This window comes from Protopterus annectens, chromosome 9.part0, assembly GCF_019279795.1.
Source record: "Protopterus annectens isolate FY-2018-M chromosome 9.part0, PAN1.0, whole genome shotgun sequence".
Classification (NCBI taxonomy): domain Eukaryota; kingdom Metazoa; phylum Chordata; order Ceratodontiformes; family Protopteridae; genus Protopterus; species Protopterus annectens.
Window position 1 is genome coordinate 622,113,840 of NC_056743.1, and position 21,542 is coordinate 622,135,381.

Here is a 21,542-nt window from a genome sequence, read left to right on the forward strand (position 1 = left end):
GGGCCAGGGTTGCCAGACGTCCCTATTTGGGCGGGACTGTCCCGAGATCAGTAGCCTGATCCCGAGTCCCGCCCTGCCGGTTTAAATCCCGGCCAGCCTCCACTTTGTTTGTTTTGTTTTTTTTGTTTTTTTTGATTGACCCGTATACCTGGCATACGGGCCAATCAAAAATTGCTAAACACGGAGCTTCTTGTGTTCGCATTAAAACGAAGCTCCGTGTTTAGCGATTGATGGCCCATATGCCGTATGAGCCAATCAAAAAGCGCTAAACACGGAGCTTCTCGTGTTTAATGCGGAACTGCAATGCATTAAACACGAGAAGCTCAGTGTTTATTGCAGGCAGAGTGAGCTAGCTCAGTTCACAGTTCCGCATTAAAGACCTTTTTTTTTTTTTTTTTTTGGTCTTCAGTTGCCGAAGACCTTTTTTTTTTTTTTTTTTTTTTTTTTTGGTCTTCACTTCGTGAGAGACCTTCTATTTTTTTTTTTGTCCCTACCTGGGTTGCCGGAAATCCGGCAACCCTGCACAGGGCTCAGTCCTGGGCCCACTCTTGTTTGGCATCTACTTCTCCGAAGTACAAGCAAACACAGGAGGGTTATGGCTGACAAAGTTTGCAGATGACTGCAAACTGGGCACCATAGTAGAAAACACATCTGACACAGATATCCTTCAGAAGGGTCTCACAGAAATGGATAACTGGTGCCAGAGCCACGGCCTAAAGTTAAATGCCAAAAAATGCATAGTCATACCCTTCGGGAAAAACAAGGTTACCCCTAGCTACCAAATAGGTGACAATCCACTGAGCGCAGAAGAAGTTATCAGGGACCTGGGGACCCAGGTTGATAGTAGTCTGTCATTCGACACCCATGTAGCTAAAGTAGTTAGGAAGACCTTCTACATTGCCCACCTTATCATGAAGGGTTTCTCATCTAGATCAAGGGAGGTCATAGTCTCCCTTTACTCAGCACTCATCAGACCAGTGATTGAGTACAATGCCCCATTCGGAATGTATCTGACCCGACACTTGCAACAGCTGGAGAGGCCACAAAACTTCCTCACCAAAAGGATAAAGGGTCTCAAAAATCTGTCCTATGCCGCCCGACTGAAAGAACTCCAGCTCTACTCAGTCGCTTACCGCTTGCTCAGAGGTGACCTTTGCCTAACATACAAGGCCATGTCAAACCCAGATTTGAAGAATATGCTTCACCTCAAAAAATCCAGATCCATCAGAGCCACAAGGGCGGGAGACTTAAACCTTGACACGACCATTAATAGGACGTGCTGGAGGGATAGATTCATCACCCAAAGACTCCCTATGCTGTGGAACAAAATCCCGGTACATGTGAGGCAGAGCACCTCGCTGGCCTTGTTCAAGAGAAATCTTGACCAATGGATGGGAGATCGCAGATATACCCCAGGGATTACCTCAGTGTCACTGCTCGACAGAGGCACAGCAAAATAATGGGTTTAGTTCCCCATACTAAAGGGGTGGCGTAAGCCACAAAACAATGGGCTAGGCTTGTAAATGCCCTCGGGCAGATAGCCTAGTATGAACCTATGAACCTATGAACCTATGAACCTATGAATATTACTTCTGAGTTCACACACAGCTGAGACAGTGCCCACTGTGAGTTCAAGTATTCCTTAAAAAGCTATATTTATGATATGTTGGAATATCCATTGCATTTTGGTTAGGGAAAGTGGAAGGCACCCTTAAACAGGAAGCTGGCTGATTGTCATATTCTTGGCAGGATATAACCTGCATAGCCTAGGCTACTGTAAGAGTGATCTATTTGAACATCTACTGCTCTGTGCCTGGATATCTATTTGTATTTACAGCACTGCAGGTAATTGGTTCACACACACACACACACACACACACACACACACACACACACACACACACACACACACACTTCTGTACTCAAGGTTCACATTTTCATTTAGCTGTAGTGACCTGGAGATGACTGTATTAAATGAAAGTTACAAAGATGTCCCAGTGTAGGGAGGATGTGAGGACTATGCCTCCCACATAAATACCTACTAGACTGATCTTCCATTGAATAATACTTCTCTACCAGGAATATGGCACTTTTTTTCCAGCAAAGTCCTATGATCAGGAAGGTGTGTAAGGTGAGAAAATGCCACTGTAATGTACTTTGCTGGGTAAATAAACAAACTCCACCTCAGAAACTGTTGGTTCTTTTTTTCAATGTAGATACTGATTTTTAATATCATCAGTAAAGTCATGCATTAGCATGCTTAAATCTGATCATCGTACATGTCCTTGTGGCCATTAACAAACTAAGTCCTTACCACCACTAGCTGCATTATTTTCGAGAAGAGCATGACATTAATAACTGAATTTAACTCAACTATATGACATCAAAAGAGTCAAAAGCTGTTAGCTTACTTCACCAAGATGTGACTACTTGGTAGCTCTTTGTGAGGAAATCAGGAAATGCCCTCATAATGCCAGCTGGTCCTTGAAGCAGTACTACAAAGACAAATACTTGGAGGGCAAGCTCAGGCCTGAACCTCCACAAGGTAAGTCCAGTAGCTAGTTGGTTCCCTGTTTACGACAAATGGTGCACTTATCCACAATTACCAAGGGTTTGACTCCAGCCAGTCCTCTCCCTTAGCTGAGGAGCTTGCAGCTGGGGAAGAATCCCTCTCAGCTCTCACCTTGTTTGGAGGATGCATCTCAAGGCTCTTGCACAACAATATCTTTTGGATGATTAGCTGAAGTCCTTGTCAGATCAGCATGATCCTAGAGACCTGTCTCTCAAATCCCCTAGATACTGACTAGGGTTATCTGGGCCTGTGGATTCTCCTACTGTAACAGGACACCAGGCCTGACTAAATCAGCAAGGTCCAGTCAAAAACAGTCCATCTGATCATCCCATAAGGGATAAAGATGACACTAAATAGCCTGCATGGTATTAGATTTTTGACCAGATTTTCTTTCTTTTTAAATCATTTGGTAAACATAACTTAGGTGCTTGTACATTCTGCATAGTTAAGCATCCATATTATTACATCACTGGTTTGCTCCAACATATGTCTCTACCAGAACAAAAATGCAAACAACAAAACATTCTACAACAGTGGTTGATACAACACAGTTCTTGGGTTAAGTTTGTACCTTTAGGTCTAAAACCATATTCCAAGAAAAAGGAAAGAATCATCCACCTCAAATTTGCAAGAAGATGCCTTTTCAGACATGGTACAGTTGTTCCAATTTCCTTGAAATTTTACGTAATGTGATCACTGAGACCAAGAGATCCAGGTACACGATCAGTTTCTCTTTTTCCTTATCCCATTTCCATTGTTTGGCATGTCTTCATATCAAAGGCCAAAAATATAAGTCTTAATGTTTCCTTCTGACCAGCCTATATGTTCTGCAGTTCCCTTAATACAAAATGTCTGTGACAGGACAGAAACTTTTCAAAAATCTCTTGCTAAGAATTAACTGGCTCTTCCCATTTTGTACTTGTCCAGTAGTAGCCCTGACACATTTCAGTCACTTTACTCCACATTTCCGACATGATCCGTTAGGTTTTCCTTCCTTCCTTCCTTCTTTGCTTCCCGAGCCAGACAGGGGTAAGTAACCATGTGAAGAGAATTTTCATTTGATGGTCCTATAGCTGACTAACTTTTTTTGAATGAGCTAACTACTTTCTATATACTGTTCCACATACCTAGAGATTCGACTACATGTTCCTCCCTCTCATGCCTGGTCTATTGTAGGACCTGTGTCACCTTTGAGGATTCTCTGTCACCACTGTCTGCAGAAGTCATGCCTTCCTTACCTTTGTTAATTCTCTGGCATCCATTCCAGGGTAATGACCTTTGCCTTGCCACAGGTCTGGAGAGAAACCATTTCCAAAAATTCTTTGTATTTGAAGATACTTTCACTAATCAAATTCCAGTAGTCCATTTTTTAGTTTATGTTCCATAAAGGACTTGGATACTAATTTATTCTTACTGTTTTCACAATCTGATTTCTTTCACAGATTTAAGTTCCCTTATCTTCCTCTAGCCTTTCTTCATAAAATGATGTCAGAGTTTACATCATCCCAGCTGCTAACCTTCTTCATGTCTGCTGACTTCATGTTGTCATACCTAGACACAGCCTTCCAGTTTCATTCCCAAAAGTTGTATCAGCAATCCGGCTTAATCTTTAAAATGTTTGCTGTGATTTTATGCAAGCCTCCATGGAGTTCTAAAGGTCTTATAATGGTGGGTGAACTAGAAGAATGGCAGGCTTCTGAGTATGTATAATATTATGGACGAGTCCATGGCTACCGTGTATTTATAAGACATTTTCCTTTTCTGCTTGTTTACCAATTAAAATAATGTATGCCTTGTCAGCCATACTGGACTCAACTGATGTTTCTAAGTATTGTTGGTAAATTCTTTCTATAACATCTTTCCAATCTTTTCTCCTGTAAGAGAAGCAACAATTTCCTTTTGATTGCATCGAAGCCTAGACACTTGTTTAAATTCACTGAGGTTATAATTTACTATCTCTAGCATAAAATATACATTCATCTGGATATAATCTAAGTTAGGCCTTAGCCTCTTTAGCTTAAACTTTTGTAAACCTCATCTGACTTTCCTGGTTAACTCCTCTATTACTATTATGAAGAAACTTGGGAAAGAAACAGTCCTAACATGTTTCTAGGCAAATGTGGACAGGTGATAAATTTCCCCCACTACTACCACCACCACCAGTAACCATCACTTCCAATTAGAGATTACAATAAATTGTCTTAATATCTGTAACACATTTTTCCATGAAACCTTTTTCCTACAGTCTTCTAGAAGAATTTTCACCTAATGGAACTGAAATACTTAAGTCAAACAGAGCTATTATCTCATTTTGTCTCCATATCCAATTTAGCCTTGAAATACTGCATAAAATCAACTACCATCAACAACCTTCTCAGAATCATATTGAACTCAGTAGCTAAAATGTTGGCAAAAATAATTTCTTAGGGAAAACAGGTAATAATTACCTCGATCTAACACTTGCAAAACGTGGGCACTTAATCAGGGCCTCAAGATGTTCCCCTTTATATCCAAAAATGCCTTCATGACTTCCCTGTTTGTCCAGAGTGTCGTGGCTGTATCCTACAATCCCATCTTATCATATCCAATTTTCAGTAAGTTTATTCTCCTTATTGCCGTATATTTCTGTACAGACCTTCCTAATGCCTTCTTTAATTTCTGCTTCCTTGCTATTTGTTTCCCACTCTCTACAACAAGCTCTTTTTATTACCTTGTGATTCCTTTTAGCCTTGAACTTTTGAGTATATTGCCATCTTGCCTTTTCTCCCTGACACAACCAATAGTCTTTCTAATCAATTTATTCTACTACTAGACAAAGTAGACTTCATCAGAAACTGGTAGATAAATACCCAGGGCTAAATGAATTTGTTAACAGAAAATGTTTTTTTAAAAAAATAAAAAGTTAAAGGTTTACAAGTGATACTGTTTTTAGTTAAATAATTCTACCAGGGTTCATTATTTATGATATTTTTAAGAATTTACTACCTTAATTATGTGTAATAAAGTTTTAATTGAATAATTATTGGTAGTTTTTTATTGATTCTTTATATATATATATATATATATATATATATATATATATATATATGTATGTATATGTATATATGTGATGCTTAGGGAATGTGTTTTAACAGTTTCTGATAAGTCTTTGTAGATGAAAGTGGTATATTAAAAACTCTGAACACTGATTCTGTGGTTTAATCTCTTGCTATGCTCTATTACTGTGGCTTTTGTTTGTATTTTGAATTTTTTACCATTGTCAGAATAGTCTGATTTGTATAATTATTTTATTCTACTACTAGTTTAGACGTTACCACCATTTCTTAATTTGCTTTAACATCGTGTTCCTCCTCATTTGCCTTTTCACTAGGTGAGGTTCATGGTATTGGCTGAGGGCCTGCAGTCCTGCCAGTTACAAAGGAAAAAAAAAGGGAAGGAAAGAGCTAGTACTATAGTCAGAAACTGACGATTATTTTTCAATTAAAAATAATAGTCAACCTTCTGATTCTGGGTACTCAGAACTCCACAAATGTACATGTCCAGAGTTCCAAGACCAAACAAGTGAAAAAAAAAATAATCATCTTCTTCCACTTGCTGGGCTGATTTTAAAACAGCCTGACTTTGGGCAATATGAGCAACTCCTGAGGATGTCAGTGTTTCCCTGGGCTGCTGCATCAAGCAGCAAGGAGCTTTTTCTACTAGTTCAGGTTACCTCAGGTGATTAAGACAGTGATAGACTGAAAGTGAAAGCAGGGCTAAAATACAGATGGATGAGGCAGGAGCCTGGGACTAAGGTTTTAAGTTTTTTTTCTTTTTAATTGTGGCAAGTAGGCCGGTATGTAGGAAGGACAGTATTTTATTTATTTGTGTGTGTGTGTGTGTGTGTGTGTGTGTGTGTGTGTGTGTGTGTGTGTGTGTGTGTGTGTGTGTGTGTGTGTGTGTGTGTGTGTCTGTGTGTCTGTGTGTGTGTGTGTGTGTGTGTGTGTGTGTGTGTGTGTGTGTGTGTGTGTGTGTGTGTGTGTGTGTGCTGTGTCTCTGCATATCTCTTATCCATCCCTGATTTCGAACATTATTTCACTCTTTCCCTAAAAAAGTTTAATCTTCTGGTAAATCACTGAGAATTACAGTCAGTCAATAAAAGCAGACGTTAAGAGTTTTACATTTCTTATTGCACAGAAAATGTATGTTCACAATGTCAATGGAAAACCATTTGCTCCATTAACATTTTAAGGGAATTATGGCTGTCTCTGATTTTTGGTCTCTGTTCCTTCATTATTGTTGACTTTATCCAGAATTCTTGAGTAAACAAGTTGAAAGGTGTGTGTGGGAGGGGGTATATAATCTTTCAACAATTCCCAGTTTGCCTCATATGTCAATCTGTTTTCTTGCAAAAGTTGTGGTTTTCTGGCAAATCATTGAGGATTGCAATTATTAAATAATGACAGACATTCGAGTTTCAGATTTGGCAGCCTTCAGAAAAAGCATTCTAATGCAGAGCCTGTTATTCTAGCAACTTTTAAATTATACAAAGTTAACATCTGTCCCAGATTTTGGTTCTTTGTTGTTTGTTACTTTTTAGGTTTCTCTTTGATTCTTAAGCAAAGATATTGACAGGTATTTGGTTACAGTGGATCACACACTGTATTCTGAAAATAGTGCGCTGAGAAGATGAAGTCCTCTGTGACAGTTATGTATTTTTTAAATTCAATTGATCATAATCAAACATCTGAGGTTTATAGTCACAGTCAAGTGGTTGTAACTGATGAGTGCAAGTGTGTGTGTGTGTGTGTGTGTGTGTGTGTGTGTGTGTGTGTGTGTGGCATAGATGTTCTCAGCTGTTCTGGATTTTTCAGAATCTCTCTCATCTTTGTCCATACATTTTAGTTTATTCCTCATACAGTTTATGTTTTTTTTCCTGGCAAACCAGCTAGAACTGCAGTTAATAAATAATGATGACAGACACTTGAGTTTCCAATGTAATAACCTTCAAAACAGCATGTTAATGCAAAGCCTGTTTGTCATTCTAAGAAGTTCCAAGGTATCTAAAGACAATAGCTATCTCTGATTTTGGTCCTTTGGTTACCATTATATTTTAGCTTTTTCCTATATTCATTCATTTAATCAAAATCAAACATCTAAAGAATGTCAGCCTGTAGGGAATTTTTTTCTTCCACCTGTTGGATGCCTAGATGATGATGCTGAATACCTTTTGGCATATCAATGTCTGGGGTCACCAAAGGAGGTATCTCTGGTTTTCTTTGTGTAAGTTTCATTTCAAGGTAAAATTTGTTATTTGGGCTTTTTACAGCAGCCAGATTCTTCCCCACATTTTTGAGTAATGTTGCTAAATGTCTTGGGAGATGCAGGTCTCCTGATGTTCTCTTACCTCAAAATAAATGTTTCTGGTAGCCACACCCAGGAAATCCCTGGAAGCAGTCCTAGTGTGTTAACCCTTGGGTTAACAGGCTAACAACGACATCAAATATCACTGTAATGCTTTTGACATAATAATAAACTTAAAGGAGCCAAAAGCACAAAAACTGACAACTCTAAAGGGACACCACTGTCTGGTACAATGTATCAAAAATGCCTTACTATGCTAACTATCAAGCCTGACCTCTCCACATGCTTGTTAAGAAAAATAAATGATCATAAAGGCATACCTAGTGCAATAGTTAATAAGCTGGGAGAAGTGAATTAAGTGCTAGGGAAGGTAATGCTGAAATAAGCAAAAACAAAAGTGGGGGAGGGTAATTAGCAGCAGCTCTTTGTGAAAGATTGGGATATAAAGAAAGGGGAAGAAATGTCAACAAAAGCTCCTATAGAGGCATTGTAGCAAAGACTGCAAGATCAAGAAGCATCACTGAACACTATTTGGTTAAAAATCAAAGAAATGAAATGATGAAGGAGTATGTACTGGGCACTAAAAAAGAGAATAGAGGAAGTGGAGAGTGCCCTCAAGGAACACTCCTCTGTGATACCGTGCCTGGTAGATGAACAGACAAAGCTGATGGTGTGGATGGCAGCAGCAAAAGCTTGGTGGATTATACACAAGTAAGACTGACAAAATAGAAGACTGACCAAGAAGGAAAATCTTCAGAATTGTTGGGGTCCTGGAGTTGGTTGAGGGTAGGGACTTTATCAGATTTATACAAGAGACTTTAATCAAATTGATGGGGCTGACAACTGCCAGGGCATGGACAGAGTGAGCCCGATATACTCCATGGCCATCTTGAAGTGGGGCACAGAAAGAGTGCAATTCAAGACTTCTTCCGCCAGATTGAAGACACCCACTGAATTGTAGAATCCAGGGAAAATTCTAATGGTGTACAACTCCAAGGTGTCTGCTGAGCAAGACTTTTTGCTAGAAACTAGACAAAGGAGGGCAATTTTGGGCAACTAGAAAGGTATTAGGTGGAGCATGCTGTACCCATCCCAAAGATGGATATTTTTCCAGGGGCACCTAGCACTCCGGGATATCCAGTGGAGGCTTTATCATTGTTGCAGAAGCTGATCTGTTTGCTCCAGGAAGGCAATGATACTGCGAGGATAATGAGAGGAGAGGAATGGCAGGATGCCCTCTTGCTTTGTTGGGATAGGAGGCTGGTGCCATTCCCAATATTTAGGAGACAAGTGGTGCAGGAAAGGGAGGATAGCATCTGAGAGCAAGAGGCAGGAGCCATGGAGCAAAAGCTGACATTGAAACAAGATTATAGGAGCTTTGATTTATGAATTTAGATGATAAGGAGAGAGTTTCATCTTGTTTGCATTTATGACTGGATAATTAACTCTGTAAGTGTTGCTTATGATTGGTCCAGGACTATGCTCTAAGGAGTTTGTGAAGGACTTTGTAAAAAAGGATTTTTTTAACTGGGGCTGTTTCATGAAGGATAACAGTATTTTGGATTTCCAGGGCCTGAGACAATTATGGACAAAGTGATTCTCTGTGTTTGGAGACTAGATAATTAGAAAAGGGTGGGGGGGGGGTCTCTCATGTTAACAGTGATATGAACCACAGTGACATTGGCTGCTGCCAGAGAAAGGGAGACTATGTTTTTTGATTTAGAGTTCAAGGAGTAAATAAAGATGGTTGAGTGGAACCGTGAAGGCATGATGTGAAACTTTTACATACATACTTTATTTAATTATAACAGGATGCAGAGGCTGTGCTGAAGAGGCAAGTGGCTTTAATGCACAAACTGCTTTGTCTGGCAGTAGCTTTTGTATACTGATGGAATGATAATGTTTTTAGAAGCAATGATGAAAGGATGCATAACACTGTGCAGCTGCACTGTCCTTAAAGAAAAAGACATTTACATAATTGTCAGATTACTTAGACATTAACTTTGGGTTTAGCAATGTTATAGAAAATATTGTAAGCCAGTAATGTGAATTCTGATTCCAGTAATGTGAATTCTGATTCCAGTAATGTGAATTCTGATTCCAATAATGTGAATTCTGATTCCTTACTATATGTCTTTTTTCCTCATGCTCTCTTTGTTGCTTGATTTTTCATAGTGTAATAATGGAGCAATAAATTCAGTCTGAGCAGAGTGGAGGGGAGGGGGCTGCCTATCCTTGAGGTTAAGTCACATCCATGGTGATGGCTGCAGGATGGTGAGGATGGAGCAACAAAGGAGAACACTGATCTCTGACCTTGCAAGAAATTATTATATTTTTGTACATAGTTAAAGGAGCAGTGTATGTTAAGGGGGGGCAGCAGTCAGAGGAGATGTTGGTGTATATATATTTTATCTTTTTAAAAGTCACTTTATGGAGCATGAGGGATGTGCATGAAAGTTAGAAGGGGCAAGGATTTTAGCTGTAATGAGATCAAAAACATTGAGAGGAAGGGGGCAACAAGGTATGACTGGGCATCTTGAATTAAAAATTGTAGATCATACATGTGCCTTAGTGAGCTGAACAGAAGGTGTTCGTGGCAACGTGGAATACTGATATGCCTGGCAAATCCAGTAAAAAGAGAGATGTTTCAGTATGTTAAAAAAACAGGAGTAGATTTAGTAGAATTAGTAGAAACCCATTTAGACAAGGAAGAATGCTAAAACTGAAATGGAGGAGCTATAAGTTATTAGTTGAGCCAGGCTGGGTATGAAGAAGAAAAAGAGAAGTAGCTCCCCCGGTGAGAAAACAATGATGAATGGATAATATAGATTATAGGATCTAAAAAGAATGACAGCTGGGTTAAAGGGTGGGTTTTAAGTAGGAAGATTCATTTGTGGCAGTTTAGAGCCAGGGTTCTGGAGATTAGAACAACGCTGGCAAAATAGTGCTTTTCCTAGAGGGACTATGCTTGGTTATTGGTAAGTGGAATGTTACTAGTTGTAGGGCAGATGTTTTCAAGGACTACATGGGCAACGTCTTGGGAAGAAAGACTTGTAGACCTGTTTACCAAACAGGTGGTACTGGATGCTTCCCATACTTTGCATCTTGCATAATCATTAATGTATTTAAAATACTATTGGTGTCCTCCTCCACTCACGAGACCCCAATGATCTACATGTATGATACTCCTGGATGAGAAAGGGACAACACCAAGACTTTATTACTCATCTAGGTATAAGTAATGGTCCTGAATCTAAATGTACAGTACGAGGTAATATGTAAAAGAATGTTGTGGGCCATGACTGAAAGTTTGGGGGAAGGTGAGGATGTAATGGTGGTTATGTCATTGTCCCCCATGGGATGATTGGAAACTCCATTGCTGAATGGCTACTAAAAATTAAAGAAGAGACGATCTGAGAGGGGAAGAATAGGAGAATGGAGATTGGAGCTGTTACCTATTGTAGGAGCCTAAACTGCCAGAGTGACACGAACGGTGTTGTGAATGTGGACTAGAAAACAAAGTAAAGTAATGACGTGGCAGCAACTGCTTGTGCGAGGAAGTATTAAGGCATGGCAAGAGGTGGGACAAGACTTTCAGTTATCACATATTACGAGATGGACATTTGTATGATCAGTCAATATACTGAAAAAGACAAAATGAGGAAGGGAAGAAGGACCTCAAATAGTAAAATCGATTTCTACGTGTTCTTTCTCTTTCTCTCTCTATATATATATAATTCTATACATATATATATATATATATATATATATATATATATATGTATAGAGAGAGAGAGAGAGAGAGAGAGACGGGTAGCTCTTTCACATCACATTTGAAGAGTGAAGGGTAGGGAAAATTAAAAAGAAAATTAACAAGATGAAATATGTTACTACATATTATATCTGATCATTTTAGCTGTTCCATCCTAGTAGGCAACATATAATGTAGAACTTGAATAGTCTAAACAAACTGTGCTGTTGTGTTACATGCTATTGCAAACTGCCTGTTGGTGCAGTGTATTCTGTATTGCTTCCAGATCTGTGGCTCAGATTGTGGCTGAAAAGGGTCCCAGGATAATTTAATTTGTGTTTTTATCACATTAAATAAAATAAAAAGTAAAAAAATAAAGTCACAGTAACCTGAAAGATGTCCTCCTGACCATCACTCAGTTGAATATGGACATTTTTCTGTCTTGGCAATTCCTGGAATCAGAGATGGCTCAAAAGATCATGGCTTCAGCCTACAGGATGAGGATGCATTGCAGGTTCCATCTGCAAACTATGCTCCTGCTGGGCTTGATGGTGGCCACAGTATTCATGATTCCATTTACTGCAGGAGTTAAAGGCATTGAATCCATTTCCATGGTATCTCATCGGGTCAGACAATCAGTCATTTATATGATATGTAAACAAGCAGTTGCATAGTGCCATACAATGAGGCATCCTTTCTTAGGGAAGCCAGTGCATTAAATTCCAAGTTTTCTTTGTTATGTTAGAAACAAGGGAAGAGACGGTCATTTGCATTCTGCAAATACATACTCAGATGATACCTGGACTGCATGCATGTCTGCACGAGATTAGGAAGATGGAGCAGTTGCTCATTCCACTTTGTGCTGGTATGGAAAATGCTTGCAGTTGCCAAGAACATGCTTTCTTAGTAGATTGCCGACTTTTTTTTTTTTTTTTACTTTTTTTCTCTTTTTGCCATCTGTTGGCCAACCACACACTGGCAAATGTTGGGGTCTGGTTTCACTACATCAGGAGAATGTGTATCTGTATTGTTTCCTACAAGAATGTCTGCATTGTGGACATTAGTGCTATGACCACATTGTCCTTGGTGCATACCTACATCAAGTATTATTTTCTCAACAATAAGCTGTAGACAGGCCACTTTGGGGATAGCAGTCCTCAAGAGCTGTGTGTTCTAGCCTTGGGCAATCCTTCTGTTCCATCAGTCCCGGTGGCTTTGTTTAAGGTTCAGTCCAACCTTGGACCCATCAAGAAGAGTCCTCACTATCAGCTGATCTATGAGTGTTGCCTCTCTGATGGTGAGGCTTTCCTCCAACCCCCTGCAAATGAGTGGTCTTTCTGTAAGGAGTTGCTTTTGGGGTTATCTGTACTGTGGTCAAGTAAGTATTCTTCTATCACTAATTTTAATAAATTGTAGTCAAAGCTACACTGCTATTCCTTTATTTGAAGGGGAATGCTTGCTAATGACTATGAGCAAAATAGTAGGCTCTAGGGATGAATGTGTTTATAAAGCAAAAAACACTCCTCAGGGTAAATGTCTCACTGCAAGTAAGTTCGATAAATAATCCAAATAAAGCCAAGCAGCAGAGACAACCATACAGCATCAAAGACACCAAAAATTCAGTTATAAAAGAAGGAGAACTTTAATGTGTACACTGGTAAGCGCTTTCACTTGTAGCTTCTTCAGACCATTAATGAAAACACATACTCTAACGGCTCTCTCTAATATATTCAAAAACAGACACTCAAAGCTTTCAAGCAATTATTCAGTCACTAACAACAGTAGAGTTAAAGCAACAACGCTACAATAAAGCTCTCTATAGTCATTGTTAAAAACAGAGTTATACTATGTATAACAAAAAGTGCATATCTAAGAATAAATATACACTGGTTTAGATAGAATACATATATTAACTAAAAAACTTTCAACTACAAGATTTCATAGAATATATATATATATATATATATATATATATATATATATATATATATATATATATATATAAAATGTATGCATATGTAAAAATTCTGTACACAAAATTTAGTACTAAAACATTTCATAACACTTCACATAAATTCAAACTAATCCAACATAGAAAGACCGGCAGGTATCACATACCACAATATATACTACATGTGAGGTGGTACAATCTGCCAAAATAGTAAAGCTGTAACTCTGTCCTGTATCCGGGTGCACAACTTTACCACTTGGATCTAAATATCTACAGTAACTACATTCTCCACAAGGAAGTGTATCCATGCCTTGCTTATGTCCAAAGTCATGCCTATCAAAGGGTTGACAGAGAATCCTTTTTAAGTTGGGCTTATTCTTAAACCTAAATTTCGGTATCTCGCCACAATATTGTTAATATCATGGTTAGTAGTTAGTATCCCCCAGTGCTTACTGATTATATCATAAACTGTCTTATTATCTGTGGTAAGGAACATGGGTATCCTAACCTCATTCGAGTGAGTCACGGGGATGCTCCTTATATCATGTCCAATTCTATTGGAAAAGTAAAAAGTAAGGGCTGGCGCTCCCGTGCCTGAGGGAATCTAGTTCATATAACCCATCATTGATCTCATCACTACTATAGCCTCGCTTCATCAGTCATATGGGATTTCACTCAGAGTTGAATACCCTAAAAGAAAGACTGATGAAGCGAGGCTATAGTAGTGTGTAGAATTATTTATTATTTTATTATTTATTTATTTTTATTTTATATTTGTTTACCAGGAAAGTCCAACTGGGCAAGAAACCCATTTTCAGTGGAGGCTCGGGGTGATCAGTTCCACTATACTACATCTAAGAAAACTTATAGCAAAAGGACTTGACTAACAGCAATAGTTATTAACTTGTTTGTGTCTTTCAGCTTTTCCCGGTTAGGGGTCGCCACAGCGGAACTCCGGTCCGCTAATGATTGGCAGTTGATTTTTTACGTACTGGCTTGACAGGCCTGACGCACAACCTTCAATGAAGGTACGCTTGTTTACGCATATCTCCATGCAGAAGACGCTCTAGCTGAGAATCGAACTGGACAGCGTCTTACTGTGAGGCGACAATGCTACCGCAGCACCACCACCGCAGTAACTAACAATAGAAAATAGTTAATTTACAAAATTTTGTAGCAATAGCTGTTAATTAGCAATAGTAGCAATTAACTAACATTAGCGAAATAAGTGATGTTCAGGAAAAAAGGAAAGATTTACAAACAGTGGTAAGGAAAGACAAAATGTGGCACAACATCTCAGCATGAAAATTCAATACTAAATACATTATTTAACAGTGAGAAGATATTGTTCTTACTGTTCTAGGAAAAGGCATATTACACTAGACAATCCATTTGCGAAAACTTCAGACGTGAGTAAAGTAGAAGCACCTGGGCTAGTATTAGGGGGGAGGGAAACAGAAGTAGAAAAGGGGAAAGGGGAAATAGTAGTGCAAGGATAAGATGGAGGGGAAAAGGAAAAAAGGAGAGAATAGAAGAAGTGAATGGATTTGGAGTGGAGGAGGATAGTGTGGAATTAGAAAGTGTAGAGTGAGTAATCATTGAGGGGCGGCCACGGTGGTGCAGTGGTTAGCATTGCCGCCTCACAGCAAGAGGTTCTCCGGTTCGATCCTCGGCTGGGGTGCCTTCTGTGCGGAGTCTGCATGTCCTCCCTGTGGTCACGTGGGTTTCCTCCGGGTGCTCCGGTTTCCTTCCACATCCCAAAGACATGCTGCAGGTGGATTGGACACTCTAAATTGGCCCTAGGTGTGCGTGTGAGTGTGCCTTCTGTGGAAGGTTGGGCGCCGGGCTGGCAACTCGACACTGTAAAACTCCACTGCCAATCAATGTGCAGACAAGGTGATCTGCTGTGGCGACCCCTAACCGGGAAAAGCCAAAAGAAGAAGAAGAAGAAGAAGAGTGAGTAATCATTGAGAGGCTCATCCTTGTGTAGTACAGAAGCATAGTCAGTTGTTTGTAAGGTCTTCCCTGAAAAGTAACTTGAAATTGGAAATATTAAAAGTGTTATTATTCACAGAAACATTGTACAAGCATGTAAATGGCTGCATAGAGGCTGCTATACCTACCAGAACAAGCTGAAAACAAACCCCAAAAACAAACCACTCTGGTAGAATCCTAATTTTAACAGGATGCATAATGAAAGGAAAAAAGTCATAGCCATAGTCAGAAAGAGGAACTCTCATAATGACAAGAGCTCACTAACAAAACTAAATGGGGAATGTAGAGGACTAATTAAATACAATGGCCAATTATAAAGTCAAGACAGCTTCTCAAGCTATTCGAAACCTTAAGGGTAACATACAGCAGTGTGCTGAATTGGTAGTAAATGGTACCACCTTCAGTGAGCAGAGTGACATAGCAAATCTGTTGGCCAACAGATTCAATTAAACTTTAATCCCCCCCGCCTTCCCCTTGCGATATCCCTACCAGCATAAACTTCCCAAACTATCAGCAGGGGCAGGTCATAGCGGCACTCACTAAGACCGAAAGCACAGCCTGAATGGGGCCCAAAAATATCCCAGGTTAGCTCCTAAATTCCCTGAAATCTGACCTATCAGGACCACTCGAGTCACTTTTCAACTACAGTCTCAGAAAGACTGCATACCAAGCGAATGGAGGAAGACAGTGGTTATTCCCCTTCACAATGGTGGACCATCCATTGACCCCAGAAGCTATATATCCACTAGCCTGACTAGTCTAATATGCAAAGCCATGGAATGAATTATCATGGAAATGATCAACAAAGACATTGGCAACCTACAGACTATGGACCAATCCCAGGTTGGTTTTATCAAAGGATGGTCACGTCTAATTAACGTGGTAGACTTCTTTGAGAAGGTAACCAGGGAAATGCATGAAGGGAAAATGGTGCATACCACCTACATCGTCCTGGTTAAGGTATTTGAAACAATACCCCATTCAGGTATTGAGGCCAAACCCACTGAATTAGGTATAAGTTCTTACATAACTCATTGGAGTGTTAGCTGGTTCACAGATAGATCCCTAGAAGTCATGTAGCAGGACACCAGTGGAGTACCATAGGACTCCATGCTGAGCCCACTTTTGTTTGGCATCTACTTCTCAGATGTCAAGGCTAATGTCAAGGGCCTTTGGCTCACCAAGTTCACAGATGACTGCAAACTGGGAGCTAGCATAGATTTACTCCATGACGGTAACATCCAGAAAGCAGGTCTAACACAAACAAACAAGTGGTGCCAAAGACATGGATTAAAACTCAATGCACAAAAGTGCATTATAGTCCCTTCTGGGAAAACATTTACCCAGGAAAATTACTCCATTTATAAGATACCTCTAAGAGATGGTCTGGAAGTTAAAGATCTGGGAACATGTACACAATAATCTGGACTTCGACCAACACATAGTGAAGGTAGTTAGAAATCATTCTATGTCTTCCAGCTTATAAGTATGGGTATAACTTCAAGGTCCAAGGAAGTTATGGTAACACTCTACTTGCCCCTTATCAGGCCCATCATTGAGTACAATGCCCCATTTAGTGTGTACTTGTCTAGGCATATGCAAAAGTTGAATGCCCACATTGGTTCCTCACGAAGAGATTCCAGGGTATTAACACACTGTCCTATACAGACTACCTTAGAGCCCTGCTGCTTTATTCTTCCTCCTACAGGTTGTTGAGAGCTGATCTGTGCTTTGCATATAAAGCATCCTTAGATCCAGCCCTGATGGAGCTTTTGCACATCTGCAAAATGAACAGCACCAGAAATTTGCTTGCAACATAAATAGAACATGTTGGCAAGGCAGATATGTGGATCAAAGGATCCCCATGATCTTGAATAGGCTCTTCATCCATGTGAAGCAGAGTCCATCCCTAAACCTATTCATGGTATTGATTACTTTGAAAAGAAGGTCATATGTAGAAAAGATAAATTCACTTCTAGTTGATATCTCCTTCATAAAATTATCAGTAAATAAATGAGGATAGGGTTGGGAACTTACCCTTGAGGCACACTGAAGTAGAGAACGTCTCCATCTGAGTAAATGCTGCAACATAGTACTTTTGTCTATCTGATAAACATTCTTTGGTTATGCAGTATTGGAACTGTCAAAATCATCTTATTGAACAGACATACATTACTAACCAACCCAAAGGTGCAATACAAATCTAGAAATATAGCACCTCTTAATTGGCTTTTTTCCACGTTGCTATAAATGGAGTGAGTAGCTTTGAATATGGCTGCTGACATGTTAAAGCCAAGAAGAAAGCCATACAGGGTGTTAGTGAGAATCTTAATAAGCTAGATATATGACAGCAGTTGAATGTACATATGTTTTTCAAGAGTTTTGCTTCATACTGGGAGCTTGGGTATTAGCTGGAAGTAGTCAAAGGTACTGGGATTTCATATCTTTGGGAGTGGGTTAATAGCTGTTTTCTGTTCTCAAGTGATTTGGCTTTTTCGTAAAAAAAGAGATTATAAACATTGAGAGTAGGACTATGTAAGACATTGTTTTTATGCATTTTGGTTGAAGGAAAATATTACTTGCATGGAAGATGTCTGAGTTGTTTGGACACAGAGTTTCCTCATGTAGTAGTGAAGTGAAATTATTAAATGGCCATAATATCCACCTCCCCTGTTTCTCATGGATGTGGGACATAACAGTTGTTTGGAAGAGAAGTAATGGCAGGCCTGTGGGATTATTGAGGTAGTCTTTTATATCACTTGCAGTAGGAGTTGGAATTTGTGATAAATCTGTGATATTTTGCCACAAGAGTTTGTGGTTGTCACTGAACAGGTTCTGTTTTTCCTGAGGTAAAATGACATAACACTTGTACCTGTTTTGACCTTTAATTCCTTTAAGTAGTAATATCAGTAAATACTGTTTGTGGCTTTCTATAAATGACAGAGATTGTGTCTATATCATATTTTTTATTTTATTTATATAGGTACACAGAGGAATGTGCTGTCATGTGTTGACATTATAGCATATGTTCTGGAGTGGATGAATGCAATTCTGTATAGTTAATAACTTTTCAGTGAAGAAAGTGAAGGTGTAGATCCACTCATTCGGTTAACTACATTAGTTCAGTAGGATTACTTCTCTGGTAAATGGGAATAAGTGACTGAAGGAGACTATTGGAGGGATTTGGGGGCAGTTTTTAAAATTACTATATAGAATCAATGGGGCAATGGTTATTTAAACTATTGGGGGAACCAACAGTGAGGCGCAGTAATGACAAATGTTTTTGAGAATAATATACAGAATTGTTGTGTGTGTGTTTGGTGGCTTGTAGTGCTGTCCCAACTAAGAAAGACTGTGGCACGAAGCAGTGTGAGCAAGTTTTTTTTTTAAAGGGGGCCCTGCCTGTGATGATTTAGAGCCCCAATTTTAAACTAAGGTTATGGTTTGAGATCTAGACTTGTAGGTTATGTGGGAATGAAAAGATTGTGCTATGAGAAGCAGGTCGGGACTGATAAACACAGGTGATGTATATTTTGTTTTTCTACCAGCAATCAGTTTTGTGAACAGCATGTCTAGGTCAGTGGTATTATTAATGATTGAAATGGGTTCCAGGAGGACAGAAAGATGCTTATCTATAAAAATTAAGGCTCCCTTCCCCCTGCAGGGGGGGTGTTATGTCAGTCACTTATGAAAAGGGAGGTGTTGTCTAGCAATGGGGATAGAAGAGATTCTTTTACTCGCAGCTGTGCCTCTTTTATATCAAGAATATCTGGCCTGTGCTTGTGAAGCAAGGATTTAAATGGGTATATGCTCTTAATAATTATACTGATTTAATGTAGCTAGAAGATTGAGAGAGTTCTTTTTAATTATTGTTGAAATGTTGATTAGATTGGTCTCTATGGTTGTAATGAGGACTGGGTTTAGCATTACAGATTAAGTCCATTACACAGTAGCACATGAAGCATTGTGATTACTCTCTGAAGTCAAGAAAAAAGGAAACTTGTTAGGGATGCCCCTTGCATATGAACTAATCTTAACAGTTAACAGATGCTTAACAAAACTGAGTTAAGGACACATAAATAACATAAAGGCCTGGTCTCACACTAGGAGAAAGAAGTGACTGTGCTAGCCAGCAAAGAGTAGCAGCAGAGGGTAAGACAGCATCTCAAAGCTGTTAGATGCGTTGTTCTTACACACTCAGAAAAAATAGTAAAATGAAGTGCCTAACACTTTTTAAAGCTGTTAGATCTTCAGAGGTGTGTTTCATCTCTGCTTGCTCTCTATGTTGTTGTTTGTCTTTCGGCTTTTTCCTGGTAAGGGGTCGCCACAGCGGAACTCCGGTCCGCTAATGATTGACAGTAGATTTTTTTATGAAACGCCGAGGTGCCAGCTCGACACCCAACTTTCAATGAAGGCATGCCCATTTATGCACGCATGTCTTTCGAATGCTACCCAACCGCAGGGAGGACATGCAGACTCCACACAGAAGGCACTTCCAAGCCAAGCTAAGAATCGAACGGGAGAACCTCTTGCTGTGAGGTAACAATGCTACCACTGTAACACTGCGGCGATGAGATGGCAAAAAGTGCTTTACCAACTTTCTAAGACTTTAAAAGCCAGCAAAAACCTTTGCACTCCTACACTTTTTTCTTTAACTAGAAGTACATGGAGCAGATACAGCTCTACGAATTACAAAGAATTATGATTGCATCTCTGATCATAACCAGCTTCATGTGTTCAAGATATGGATGCCAAGTATCCTCTCTCAAGTGAATTTTTTTGTCATCCATGTTTTGAACACAAAATAAGCTAGTTGTGATCATAGACTTACCCATGATCCTCTATGTTGTATACAGCCTTAACATTTGGTATTTTGCAGCAGTTAGATTTGTAATATTATACTTTTAAATGTACAGTTTTTGTATATCTCTTTGCATTCTTAAATGTCTGCTGTACTTAATGCCTGCAACTTTATAATATTTTTCTTTTAAGTTCTACCTGTGTTGTGTTACGCATGCATTCGCCATGCTAGCATCATCATTATTTTATTCTGCACTTGTTTAAATGGGTCTATATTAGTTGATCAATGGTTCATTTCACTGAACTTGTGTTCATCAAATAAAAAACATCAAATGTTCACTTCAGCAAATGTTCACACTAGCAAAGGATTTACACAGGAAAAGGAACTAGTTGGCCAGGATAAGAACGTTTGCCATTTTCCCTACTGTAATGTGATCTTGGAGTTAGTATATATAGTTGTGGGGTGGGTGAGGGGCACAGACCCCCACCTGGGTGGGTTTAAAATACTCCAGTGTGTGTTATGGGGGAATGTTGGGCAATTAGTTACTTTTCCCGTGTAACACATTAAGTGAAGTGAATGTTCACTGAAGTAAATGTTCAGTGTTTTTTTTTTTTGATGAACAGAGGTTTGCTAAAGTGAACCTTTGCTGAACTAATACAGGCCTGTTTAAATTACTTGGAGGCAGAGCTGTGATATATATGACCTTTGCTTACTTCCCTGATGTTTAATAGTATACCCACAGAAATGTATATACACTCGTGCATGCATTTCAGAGCACATGCAGCGCAACAGCTAACCAACTGACCAAGTTAGTATAGAAATAAGGAATGCCCACCAGACACCAAGTGAGGAGTGTAGAAAGAACATAGTAATTTCTTCTTCCCAAAGACCGTAACTGGCATACTGTGAGGTATACTGTATACAAATGCCGCTGTTTAACTAAATGAATGGATAATAGAATAGTTTTACAATTTGATATAAGGTGATGTGCTGCTCTTATTAATTACATATATTTTAATACTAGCAGCTCAATGCATACTGCTTCAGCTACTTAATGATAAACTATCATTAACCTGCTCACAGTGTTGCACTCTCACCAAAGAAAATATTAAATACTTCTATGGCTTTG

General features: G+C 39.2%; 1 protein-coding gene across 2 annotated transcripts in view; it reads right to left on the minus strand.

Annotated features, from left to right (window-relative positions):
- Positions 1–21,542, minus strand: part of C4B (complement C4B (Chido blood group)) — an 876,141-nt gene that overhangs the window by 91,137 nt on the left and 763,462 nt on the right. The gene's annotated exons all lie outside the window — the stretch shown is intronic.